At 38.8% G+C, this 12786-nt stretch overlaps 1 pseudogene; it reads left to right on the plus strand.

Annotated features, from left to right (window-relative positions):
- Positions 1 to 4981: 4981 nt before the first annotated feature.
- Positions 4982 to 5133, plus strand: LOC116638329 (annotated as a pseudogene).
- The last annotated feature ends 7653 nt before the right edge of the window (positions 5134 to 12786 follow it).

Genomic DNA, 12786 nt, shown 5'->3' on the forward strand with positions numbered 1-12786 from the left:
TCAAACAACATGGAGGTCATTGGTGAACCTGACAAAAGTGTATTTGCTGGAGTGGTGCCAAAGGAAGCCTGGTCACGACGGGTTCAAGAGATAATGGGAAGAATGGGATTGAAGTGAAGGAGGGGAAAAGTTGCTGGATATAGACTATAATTTCTGATGAATCTTTCCACAGAGAAAACCCCAATAGAATGGTGCTATGTGTGTGTGTACTATGCAGTCAAGGAGGACTTCTTAAAATATGGGAAATATTAGTACATACGTTACTGGCTGATGGGAAAAAGCCAGTAGAGCAGGAAAAATTGATGACCCAGAATAAAATGTACATATTTTACAAATACCCACTGGATAGGGAATGTGCAGTATTTAGCCCTTTGTCTAAATAGGGCAGGGGACCTAGCATTTAAAAATTATTCCTCAGTCATTTAGTCTCATTTTGGTACCTGGGTTTTGTTATTGGTTTCCATTTGTTTGGTACACTTGATGGAATTAGGACATTCCTTTTCATCACTTTTGCTCCTTTTTGTGCTTTTATTTTGTGTTGTGCTATCTCAAAACGTTGCTTTTCATAAGAAGGAGAATCAACAGGGTAAAACACAGGCGCCAGGTCTATAAGCCTGTTGTTCGAGCTGCTTCTTAAACTACTGAGTTTCTCACCAGACTGGTGTCAGTTTGAACAAACTTTGCTCTGGGTCGCCAATAAAACTTTTCTGTGTCCTGAGAGCCAGGCTTTGAGAGAGAGAGTGTTCTTCCTGGTTTTATGCCTGCTGGGGGTGTGGATTGTTGGGTCTGCATTTGGAGGAGGACAAATATTAGGGTGGGTGCCCAAGACACGACTTGCACAAGCACTGCTCTTCTACTAACCGTTGCCACGCCTCTTGGGGGTGTCTAAGTCTCAATGTTCTCCTCCAGGAAAAACTCTCATTTGTAATCTGAATTCTTACGTCTATTTTTCTGGATGGCATAACTTCTCCAAGGATGGTTTGGGCCTTCAGTGACCACTCTAGGAAACACTTCAGAGGGACAAAACTGTTTGCAAAAACATTTTAGGAAAGAAACATTACTCAGTCTTAATTGGCAGCATTTTTTGATTGGTAGGCAGAGGCCTCCAAATGAATTCTGATCAAAAGTTGCTTTGCTAAAAGATCTTTGGCCAAGCTAGTGAGCAATTTGACAAACTTAAGCAGCAGTGAACTAGACTCATTTCTCTAGTAAATCCTCCCCCTCCTTGTCCTCCCTCTTGTCCTCTATTCTCGCTCCCACACCTGGGTCAACTCCTCTCTCCTTCCCCTTGTCCATACCCCCTACTTTTTCCCAGTGATTCTCCTAAGACTCCACAATGCTCATTGCCTCTGAAGATCCATCTTCCTATGAGCTAGGTATGTGGGCAACTACAGAACTTAAACTTTGTACCCATGCCAAACTAAGAGTTATAATTAAGGATTTCTCTACACTCAGAGACGTCCAGAAACTATTCACAGGAGAACTTGGAATTTTGGGGGGTGAATAGGACCCAGGGTTACCTGATCTATATTAAATTATACACATATTGGACAGAACCTCAGAGGCTAATTCTTGAATGGCAAAAGCTTATTGAACTGACTCAGAAAGGGACCTACTGAATCTCTCTTTCCATAAACCTAAGGATCAAAACAAAACAAAACAAAACAAAACAAAAAAAGGTCAGAACGTAAGCCAAAGTTTCCTAAAACTCACACCTAAACCTTTCCAATAAAATTTGGTTGGACCGTAATTCAATCATGTAAACAGATAAAAGATGAAATAGGATATTTTCAAGATACACCAGGAAATACCATCAAACAACATTCAGAAGCTAAAGTAGGTTTTGAGGTAACAGCAGCTCTTCTATTTCATTTTATCATTGAGGTTAAATCTGACGTTAGAGACCTAATTAAAGAACAGAAATTAGAATGTGAAATAACCCCTTTTCCTGACAGAACATTTTGAAAGAGCTTAAGAACAAAAACCAGACAAGACCCAAAATAAGTTTATGGCCCTGCAGACCAGACAGCTAGATGACCCACTTCCCAACTGATCACCAATTGATAAGGATAATTATAGATATTGGAAACAGAAGGGACTCTGGAAAAAAGATTGTCCAGTGTTGCAAAATAGAAACCAAGATGAAAATAAAAACCAGAAAATTCACATCAGTGAGCATGGTCCAGGAAAGGAAAAGTATCCAGTATCTTTCCCCGTCTTTAAACACTGAAGGTAAATTAATTATAAACACAGATGGTCAACTTCATCAATTCCTGGTAGATAGTAAGGTTACTCTTTCTACATGAAACTCTGCCACATTTTCTCAGCTTCTTCTTTGGAATAATCATATCACACTGGTGTTAGGTATTTCAAATAACCCAGCGATTTCTCTAAGTCCAATGACTTAACTGTTACACTTGGACCCTTAACTGAAAAACATCCCTTCTGCCTTCTGATATCACCCCCGCAACTTAACAAGGAGAGTCAATGGCTTCACTGTAGAGATCTCTGCTTTGTTCAGTGTGCTTCCAGACTAGGACAGTAACTGTCTGTTTGCCTTCACCTGCGGAGGACAATATACCTGGACAGGCATGCACAGGGGCTCACTGAAGCTCTCTCTTATCTCCTAGTTCCTCAGTCAGACTTAAATTATCTAAAATCCCTTTGTGATTCAGTACTAATATAATATGTAGATGGCCTTTGTTAATCCTTGTTCAGTAAACAAGGAATCCTGAAATGAGGATTCCATTTTCTTGCTCACAGCCTTAGCAAGAAAGGGACATAAAATTTTTGTCAAAACACACTCCATTATTTAGGGCATGATCTATCCCAGGAGGGAAAAACACTCTCTCATGATATATTTTAAAGTACCTTAACTTATCCTAGATATCTTACAAAATGACAACTGAGAGTATTTCCAGGTTTAATAGGATATTACAGATAATGAGTCCTGAATTTCTGAGACTGTGACACTTCCATATGAATTGACAATGTCCTGAGTAAGAGACCCTCTCTCCTCTGGAAGCCCAAACATGAACAGGCCTTCTATAACTTGGAGAAGACTCTTCCACAGCTTCCTTCCCTGAACATCCCTAACTATAAAAGATCCTTTTATTTGTACATGAGTGATCTAGATAAGCCTTTGGGATTTTAATTCAACTTCATGGGAACCATCAAAAACCCATCACCTGCCATATCCTCATCCTTGACCCTGGTGCAAAGGTTTATCACCCTTGTCTTAGGGCAATGGAACCTCATGGGGTCTCGTGCAGCACAGACATATTATTACTGTGAGAACATACAACACTTTTCAGCCAGCCAATTAATCTCTTATGACATTGTTATTCTCTCCTTCACATTACTATTCACTGCAGCCCCACCCTGAATTCTGCCATTCACTTGCCCCCACCAGAAGGGGAACCTCGTGATTGCCTTACTTCAGTTAGAGAACTTTTCTGTACTTCACTCAGATCAGTTACACACTCCCATTGAGAATCCTGACCTAATATTATTTGTTGATGGAAAACTGAAGCCAGATATTATGAAGCAGGATATGGCATCACTAATTTAAGCTTTAGAATATAATCCCCCTACATGAGATAAAATCAGCTCAGATGGCCAAAACCTCCAGAGTAAACAAATATACAATAGCAGGTAGGCTCTTGGAATAATGTGTCATTTTGGGACACTTCGGAAACAAAGAGTATTTCTTCTGCTGGAACCTCCATCCAAAATGGACAAATTAAGCAACTAATAGATACACTCTACTTTTACAGAGGTGGTTATCACAATGGTTGTAGACCATGCAAAAAGAGATCATATGGAAGCTAAAGAAAATGCTCTCAAAATCATTATGCCAAACAAGTAGCCTTAACCAAAGTTGTGAGAGTCTATGCAAATCCTCAAAGGATAAATCTCTGAAATGACTCAAAGAATTCATAAAATATTAATATTTAACCCCTAACTTCAAAAAGAAAGAATGGAAAAAATCTGGTTTCACCTTTCACTCCATCTCCAGTGCTCTCAAGAAAACCACTTGATGGCATCAGATGCTTTTAAATGGATGGATATTTGCTGAATTTCTCCATTAAACTATTCAGCCTGATGTAGACAAATTGGTTACTGTCTTAAATCAGGATTGGTGAGAAAACTTTAAAAAGAGAGTTGAAGTTATTTTCAGGACATGTGTGAACTGTCAACAACATAATCCTGGAAAAACTATAAAGGTGGGACATAACCAGGAACCAAGGGGTGTAGGGGTCTTTTGAACACCTTCAGATGGTTTTTAATCAAACACTACTCTCCATGAGATTTGAATATATTTCAGTTATTGTAGATCTACTCTCAGGATGGGCTGAAGCATTTCCTTGCCAAAAAGCTACAGCCCTTACAGATGCTAAAAAAAGCTTTTTGATTTTGCGTTTCCAACCCAGAGCAGACCAACTTTTATGCCAAGTGACTAAGGAACACATTTTATGGGAACCATTATCGACGAACTCTGTAAGGCTTTACCTCTTATTTAAAAACTACACTGCGCTTACCATGACAATCTTCTGGAAAAGTTGAAAGAATCACTATAATATTTAAATTAAAATCATCAAAACTTTCAGAAACCCTTAAACTCCTCTGGTCAAAGGTAATCCACAAGCCCTTAAAGCCATACAGTCCATTCCTTTGAGGACACATCAGTTATCATCCTGTAAAGTGGTAACTGGAAGGCACAGGCATTTTAGGATTTCACCTCTGACACTAGGCTTGCCCTACTACATGCAATCATGGTATAAAATACTGTAAGGGACCCATATACTATACCCAGTCCTATCATCAACAGTTTAAGGCTAGCTTTCCACATCTTCTTAAACCCATTTTCATGATCTTGGGCCAGACGTTTTTATCTATTGGAAAAGACATCAGAGAAAAACTGCTCTTTAATCTCATTGGAAAGAACCTTATGAAGTTCTGTTAATAATAAATACGCAGCATCGCTTCTCGGCCTTTTGGCTAAGATCAAGTGTAATAATAAATACAGCAGTGAAACTCCAGGTAATCCATCATTGGGCTCATATTTCACAGCTAAAGAAGCAATTTCAAGTTTGAAGGCTACTCCAATACAGCTTTTCAAATTGATTCTCAGAGATCCACCAGAAGCAGCCAGTCTTTGGTAGTATGCAACTGACCCAAGATCTTCAAAACAAGCTAATAACCTCAGATAGTAGATAACTTTCACCTAGTACACAGACTTGGTGTTTGCTTATAATAATTTTTCTTCTCATTTTCTATAAACATCTAGTTGTTATTCCTATAATGACCTTTTCCTCTTTTCTTCCCTTACTGTAACCGTTAGAGCAGAACATACTCATTTTAAAGCCATTCTTACATTATCCCAAATAGTAGCCTCTGCTTTCAATCTTACTGTCTGCTGGATATGTCATCAATTGCCAGACCCCCATGGTTAAAACTTCTGGCAAATTCCAGTCTCATCAAATGAGACCATAGGGAATAATATCTGTTGGCATTTACACTTTACCTACATGGACAAATGACCTTAAACAAATCAATCTGTGACTGTGTTAGTGTCCGTCTCTCCCAGAAAAAAATAACCAATTATTACAATCTATTGATCAGACACTAGGTAACTCTAAAATTGAATTCAACAACCTTCATATTGATGGGTTAAATAATTGCCACTTATAAGAAACTAACAGAGATCCAAATATGTAACCCAGCTAAGGTAAGGTCTTGGTTTTGACCTTGCCTCATGAACAACTCCTTCATTCCTGATGCCAGGATTACTATTCCAGTAATAGAGGATACTACTTCTTTTGTGGCCAGGATACCTGATTTTGTTTGCCTCATTCTAAAACCTCAAGTACTTCAGGAATAGTATTCTGATACTTTCTATACACAGAGATCCTAATTCTATAAATCACCAAGGCTCAAAATTTCAACTCAGACAAGAGCTCCAAAGCGAAGCCCATCCTTGATTATTCAGGCATTCTACCTGGTTGTTCACATAACTCATTCTTTATGTTAAAAATCAAAGCAGTAGTCTCATTGGCGGAAATTATACAAATAGAAAGGACTGTAATGAATTTATCAGCAACTCTGGCAGAAGTCATTAACAATACCATCCTGCCCTAAATGGAATAGAGAGCAATCTAAACTCAACGTCACAGGTACTGATGGGCAATTGCACTGCTCTAGCTTTCTTGTTGTGCAGCTATGGTGGTGTCCATGCCACCAGTAATACTTCCAGCTGTGTTTGCATCAATGAAACAGACAACATAGAATGGCCTACATACCTTACAGCCTATGGGACTGGAACTCTTGGCCTGGGTTGAATAATTGGGGTTCCTAGTTCCAAAGCATCTTACAGGGTTTAATTGTTCTTGTTCTTATCATAGTGATCATGATGCTGGACCACTGCATCCTATCCAGAGCCTTAAATGCTTCTGCACAAGTGCTCTCTCCACAGATGATCTCCATGATGATATAACAGCAAAAAGCTAGTAGATGAGAAATAGTGGATAGAGTCAAGAAAATCTCATGATACTGCTGGCTATGGAGACAACTGGACAATCCTCAAAGGGGAAGATCTGATTCTCTAAAGTTTGGTGAAATATTCATCCTCACAATTGAGAGAATGATCAAAAGCGGGGACAAAGAGATGAATATACAAATGGACAATGGCCAGACCATAGATGACAATAGATCTTTGGCCCACAACTTTGCAGCAACCATCCCAGGAAGTCAAACTGCAAACTCTGCACTAATTGGCCCATAATGACCAGGAGTTGGTCACTGACTGCCAGCTTCCCCATTGTTTTGTCCCCTCTTCCAACATAAGACCAACCAGAGAAAACGAAATACACTCCTCAAACCAATCATATAAGATGCACTCACCCTCTAGTGAGGCCACCGCAGGCTTCCTGAACAACTTCCCATCAGAGCATAACCAAAACCATTTCCTTTATGCACCATAAAGCTATCCCACCATTCTGCAAGCCTTTGAGTCTCTACCAGACACAAAGTGATGGTGGCTGACTTCTTGCTATAGCAAGCTCCAAGTAAATAGCCTCTAACTTTATTTGGGTGATTGTTTATCTATACACAGGAAAGCAGAGAGAAACAGGCCCTGGCTGACTCCTGAGAGAAGAAGCCATGATCTGATTTAAAGGGTTATTAGAAATCAAGGTTTGGGGCGCCTGGGTGGGCTCAGTTGTTAAGTGTCTGCCTTCGGCTCAGGTCATGATCCCAGGGTGCTGGGATCGAGCCCCACATCGGGCTGCATCAGGCTCCCTGCTCCGTGGGAAGCCTACTTCTCCCTCTCCCACTCCCCCTTTTTGTGTTCCTGCTCCCACTATCTCTCTCTCTGTCAAATAAATAAATAAAATCTTAAAAAAAGTAAAAAGTAAAAAAGTAAAAAAATTTAAAAAAAGAAATCAAGGTTTGTCCCTGAATTTCAGATCCTTCAAAACAAATTCATGCATTCCAAAGTGCCTGTGTTCAGCTTCTTTAAAAAGAAAACCTATTCCATAATACTATATCTTTTAATTTAAAAAAAAGCACAATGTCCATTATCCAGTGGTCTTCAGCAATATAGAAGCTATTAAATGGTACTTCTATAGGCAACATCCCAATGAAAACGTTGGTTTGTTTAATTGGTGGCTATTATGACATTGGAGCCTGGGATTACATAAAAATCATGTTTTTACTATCTATAAAATATAAATCATATTTCATTTGGGACTGGAGTCTAATTTACAGCTCTTGTGCTTTTATATTACCTGTTGGCATGCTAAAAGAGAATGATATAGACAGCTAAATAAACCATACAAATTGTTAAAAATTGGGCGCCTGGGTGGCTCAGTTGGTTAAGCGACTGCCTTCGGCTCAGGTTATGATCCTGGAGTCCCAGGATCGAGTCCCGCATCGGGCTCCCTGCTCGGCAGGGAGTCTGCTTCTCCCTCTGACCCTCCTCCCTCTCATGCTCTCTGTCTCTCATTCTCTCTCTCTCAAATAAATAAATAAAATCTTTAAAAAAAAAATTGTTAAAAATTTAAATATTCACTTATTAGGATCCACTAACTACTGAGTCTGGTGGATATAAGCAATGGATATACAAATTCCTTAAGAGAAAGTGCTATCTGGGGGAGGTGTGCTTCTATTGTGTATTGAATCCTTTTTTCAAAAATATTCATTATTCAATTATGTCTACAACTGCAATGCAAACTGATGCTCTTGCCCTACAAAAAGAAAAATGCAATCCCAATCTCAATGTTTTTTTCCTTAGGCAAGTGCATCTAGAATGAAAGAAACCCTAGAACAATTCCAGGGACTTGGTCTGTCCCCAGATAGAGAGAAGGAAGAATATTCTGCAGTCTTTCAGGGCTCAGAAGCCAAGCAGCCATCAACAGGAATACTTCCAATACAGAGACTGCAGAGAAAGGCCTGCTGAGCTGGGAAAGTGGTTGGTATGATCAGTATTTAGGTGATGCTATGTGCATCTTAAGTGACTATTTAAAATCTAGGATAAATTTTTAGCTATTCCTTTCAAAAAATATAGCTTATAAGACTGCCATATGTTGGGGATAACCTGTAAGAAAACTGGAGAGGAACACATTTATTAATGGCCCCTCCACCTGCAGTTGATGACCAGTAAGTGTTTTGGCAGAATCGATACCTAGAGCCAGAAAAATCTTCTGTTAGACCTTTGATCTCTCAGCAACTGGAGGGATAAAGATTTGACTCACCTGCAAGTTTTACAAGGCTGAATTCTATGTTAGGAAACTCAATAGAAATGATTCAGGGATTCCCTCACTATTACTTTCACTTGGCAATAAAACTGCTAATATCAGCCCGTCTTATAACTTTGGTCTTTGAACCCGTTTTCAAGGGCATTGCGTTCCTCCGTGGCATATTTGGGCATTTTTCTAGCCCATCATGGAGTGGCTTAGGTATTGCTGGGTGACAAGTTTCTCCTGTAAGTCTGCTAATCCATTCCTGTAGTGAAATCAAACAGAATAACCTCATTACCTCCTCAGAATAATGATTACACTTCAGAGAATTTTCACATGTATTAGGGTATTGGCTTTGAAAGTGTGTTCCAAAGGCCACCTGGGGTATGAGCAAATGGAGGTTTAGGGGATCTCACACCAGACCTACTGAGTCAGACTGTCTGGAAATGAGATCCTATAATCTGCATTTTAACAAGCTCACCATGTGAATCTTATACATACACGTTTCAAAATGATTGCCTGTAATCTTCAAGCCACTGTTGGAGAGCTGGAAGCCAGGAATCGGGTCTTACTTGTTGTCCTCAGCAACAAATAAATATGAAATGAATAAATAATAGAAATTATTTGAAGTATGAGGTAAATAACTGTCAAAGATCACTTTTCTGCTATATATCTATTATGTATATAAATAATATATATGTCTCACATATCTACTATGTATATGTAAAATCTTATATTTTGTGACCCATTTAGTTTTATATTAGACCTTCCTGGAGTGTCTGTTAGAAATTAAGATTCCCTAGCCCCATTCTAGACCTACACTCCCTATTCCTGTAACAATGGGCATTATTCAGTACTCTAAATACCAGCCACCTTTCATTAGTGACAAAACTAGTCAAAATAATGATGGCAATGAAATAAAATGTGATTTCATTTCTTATCACAAAAGCCTGGGATAGAAGGTTCTGTTGTCTGTATTTTTTTTATTATGTTATGTTACTCACCACACAGTACATCATTAGTTTTTGATGTAGTGTTTCATGATTCATTGTTTGCATACAACACCCAGTGCTCCATGCGATACATGCCCTCCTTAATACCCATCCCCCCAACCCCCTCCCCTCTAAAACCCTCAGTTTGTTTCCTGGAGTCCATAGTCTCTCATGGTTCATCTCCCCCTATGATTTCTCCCCCTTCATTTTTCCCTTCCTTCTCCTAATATCCTCCATGCTATTCCTTATGTTCCACAAATTAGTGAAACCATATGATAATTGACTTTCTCTGCTTGACTTATTTCACTTAGCATAATCTCCTCCAGTTCCATCCATGTTGATGCAAAAGTTGGGTATTCATCCTTTCTGATGGCTGAGTAATATACCATTGTATATATGGAGAAACAGAAGGTAAAGAAGATGATTTCCTTACTACCCAGTAAGGAGATCCATTAGCTTAATTCGTGTCATGAGTTCTCTGTGTTTCTAACACCATGGAAAAGAAAGTCTACACATAAAGAGTGCATTTGCTCCCAAATCTTAAATGTTGAGATTAAAGGATTGTATGAAAATTTGTCATGTCATATCATTTCTCTTTATAAAATTAAATCAAATCTGTAAGTATTTAGTGATAGTTTCATAGGTACATCAAAAGTTAAATCATGGATGCTGGGGTTCAGATATCAAGGCAAGACAATATAGAAAAGCTTCAAACAATGTCCCATTCTGAAATTAATGCCCCCCCCAACATCAACTATGAATCCAATGGTGTAAAAGCAGATCATGGCTGCAAGGAACTGTTAGGGTATCTGGGAAAAGGGATTCACACTGGACTCTGAGGGAGACAATATTTAATAGTCAAATGGATAAACAGGTATTCTTTTCATCTTTTTTTTTTTTTGATGACTGGTTATTTCTCTCTTTTTTCTTAACATTCAATTAGCCAACATATAGTACATCATTAGTTTTTGATGTAGTGTTCAATGATTCATTAGTTGCGTATAACACCCTATCTGTTTATTCAACATTTATTGGATTATCTTTTAGATGCAAAAAAGTATGTTAATTGGCAGAGTGACTATTTTCCCAATATCCAATCCTTTTGGGAATCCTCTATCTCCCATTTCCTGTGGTTTGAGTGGGACTGACCACATCCACCTACCTCAGGAGCAGACACATGACTCAAGCATGGGCAATTAAGTCCTCTATTCTCTCTGCCACAAAGGAATAAGCATGGGACCCAAGGTGAACTGATAAGAGTCTTCTGTGGAAGTATTCTGTCTGAGAAATTAAAAAATACTAACTTTCCCACTACAAGCTACATGTTCCAAGTATGCAACAGCTGCCTCAGGCCATCTTCTCTGGCTATTTGGGGGAGTCTTCTAGGAGAGAAAATGGAGCTAATATGCCATCTGCATGAGAGGCAAAGAGAGATTGCTGGTAAAAATCATTTGGCTTGGGGCGCCTGGGTGGCTCAGATGGTTAAGCGTCTGTCTTCGGCTCAGGTCATGATCCCTGACAGGGGGATCGATCCCCATCAGATCGATCCCTCCATCCATCCCATGATCGAGCCCCACATCGGGCTCCCTGCTTGGTGGGGAGCCTGCTTCTCCTTTCCCTCTACTGTTCCCCCTGCTTGTGCTCTCTCACTCTCTCTGTCAAATAAATAAATAAAATCTTTAAAAAAAAAATCATTTGGCTCCCTAAACCAAGACCTGACTGGAACCTGGATCTTTTCAATATTTGAACCAATAAATTTTCTTTTATGCTTAAGGTGGTCTGAGTTGGGTTCCTCTCTTTTGCAGCCAAAAGATATTCCAACGTATAAAGCAATGCTACAAAGTAAAAAACATTCACTGTCATCAAGAAGCATATAGCTAACCAAACAAGATTACTAATAACTATAAGGCAGTGTGATAAAATGTTATAATAAATGCAAACACTAGATGGTTTGCTGGCACAGAAAAGGGCCACCTTATTCCTTACCTGGAATTAGAAGTATCAAACTTTTGCCACTGAAAGGTATCAGGGATTTATTAGCCTTTATCCTGTCTAATCTTTTTCCTCTATTATATATAGAAATGACCATTCAAACCAATCAGTGGATATTTTCTTCTAAATACATAGCATATAAGAATTTTAAAATGGCACAGAAATCACTTAAAAGAACTGCACACATTTCCTGGGCTTATTAATAAAGTTACAGTTTACATAGTCAATTATCATATGGTTTCACTTATTTGGGGAATATAAAGAATAGCATGGAGGACATTAGGAGAAGGAAGGGAAAAATGAAGGGGGGAATTTCAGAGGGGGAGACGAACCATGAGAGACTAGGGACTCCAGGAAACAAACTGAGGGTTTTAGAGGGGAGAAGGATGGGGGCATGGGTTAGCCCAGTGATGGGTATTAAGGAGGACATGTATTGCATGGAGCACTGGGTGTTATACACAAACAATGAATCATGAAACACTACATCAAAAACTAATGATGTACTATATGGTGACTAACATAACATAATAAAAAAAAGAATTTTAAATAAGACCTTTCTTAACTAGTGAAACTGCCTCAAACTCAACATCAAAAAACATTATTCACATACTCCTAAAATCCCTTATTTTCTAGTTCCGTAGCAAATGTCCAGTTCAATGATGATCATCAGGAGTCGGATAAATATCCATGGACAATTGTTCTGATTTGTTTTTAGCTTCAAAGGGGTATACTTAGGACAGAGGTAACACAAAATGAGGAAAGGGAAGAACCTGAAAGCAGAGAACTCTGTATGTGTAGTAAATCACGTACATTATTTTAACTACAGTGATAGAGAGAAGGTAGTCACCAGTCATGTTATAGTTTGACATCAAGTTAGAGCCAATATTAATCAATGGCAGAAAAAAAAGCAAATTTTGCTTAGAATTGTCACAGGGTAGGAGCATCAAGATTTGGTAGGCTTCACTATAATTCCAGAGAAAGAAAAAGTCCTAGCTTCAAGAAAATACAGGAAAGTCAGTGTTAATCCATACATCAAAAACTAAAGATGCTGGGAGGTAGAAGGA

Source organism: Phoca vitulina, unplaced genomic scaffold (genome assembly GCF_004348235.1).
Source record: "Phoca vitulina isolate PV1807 unplaced genomic scaffold, GSC_HSeal_1.0 scaffold1, whole genome shotgun sequence".
Taxonomy (NCBI): Eukaryota; Metazoa; Chordata; class Mammalia; order Carnivora; family Phocidae; genus Phoca; species Phoca vitulina.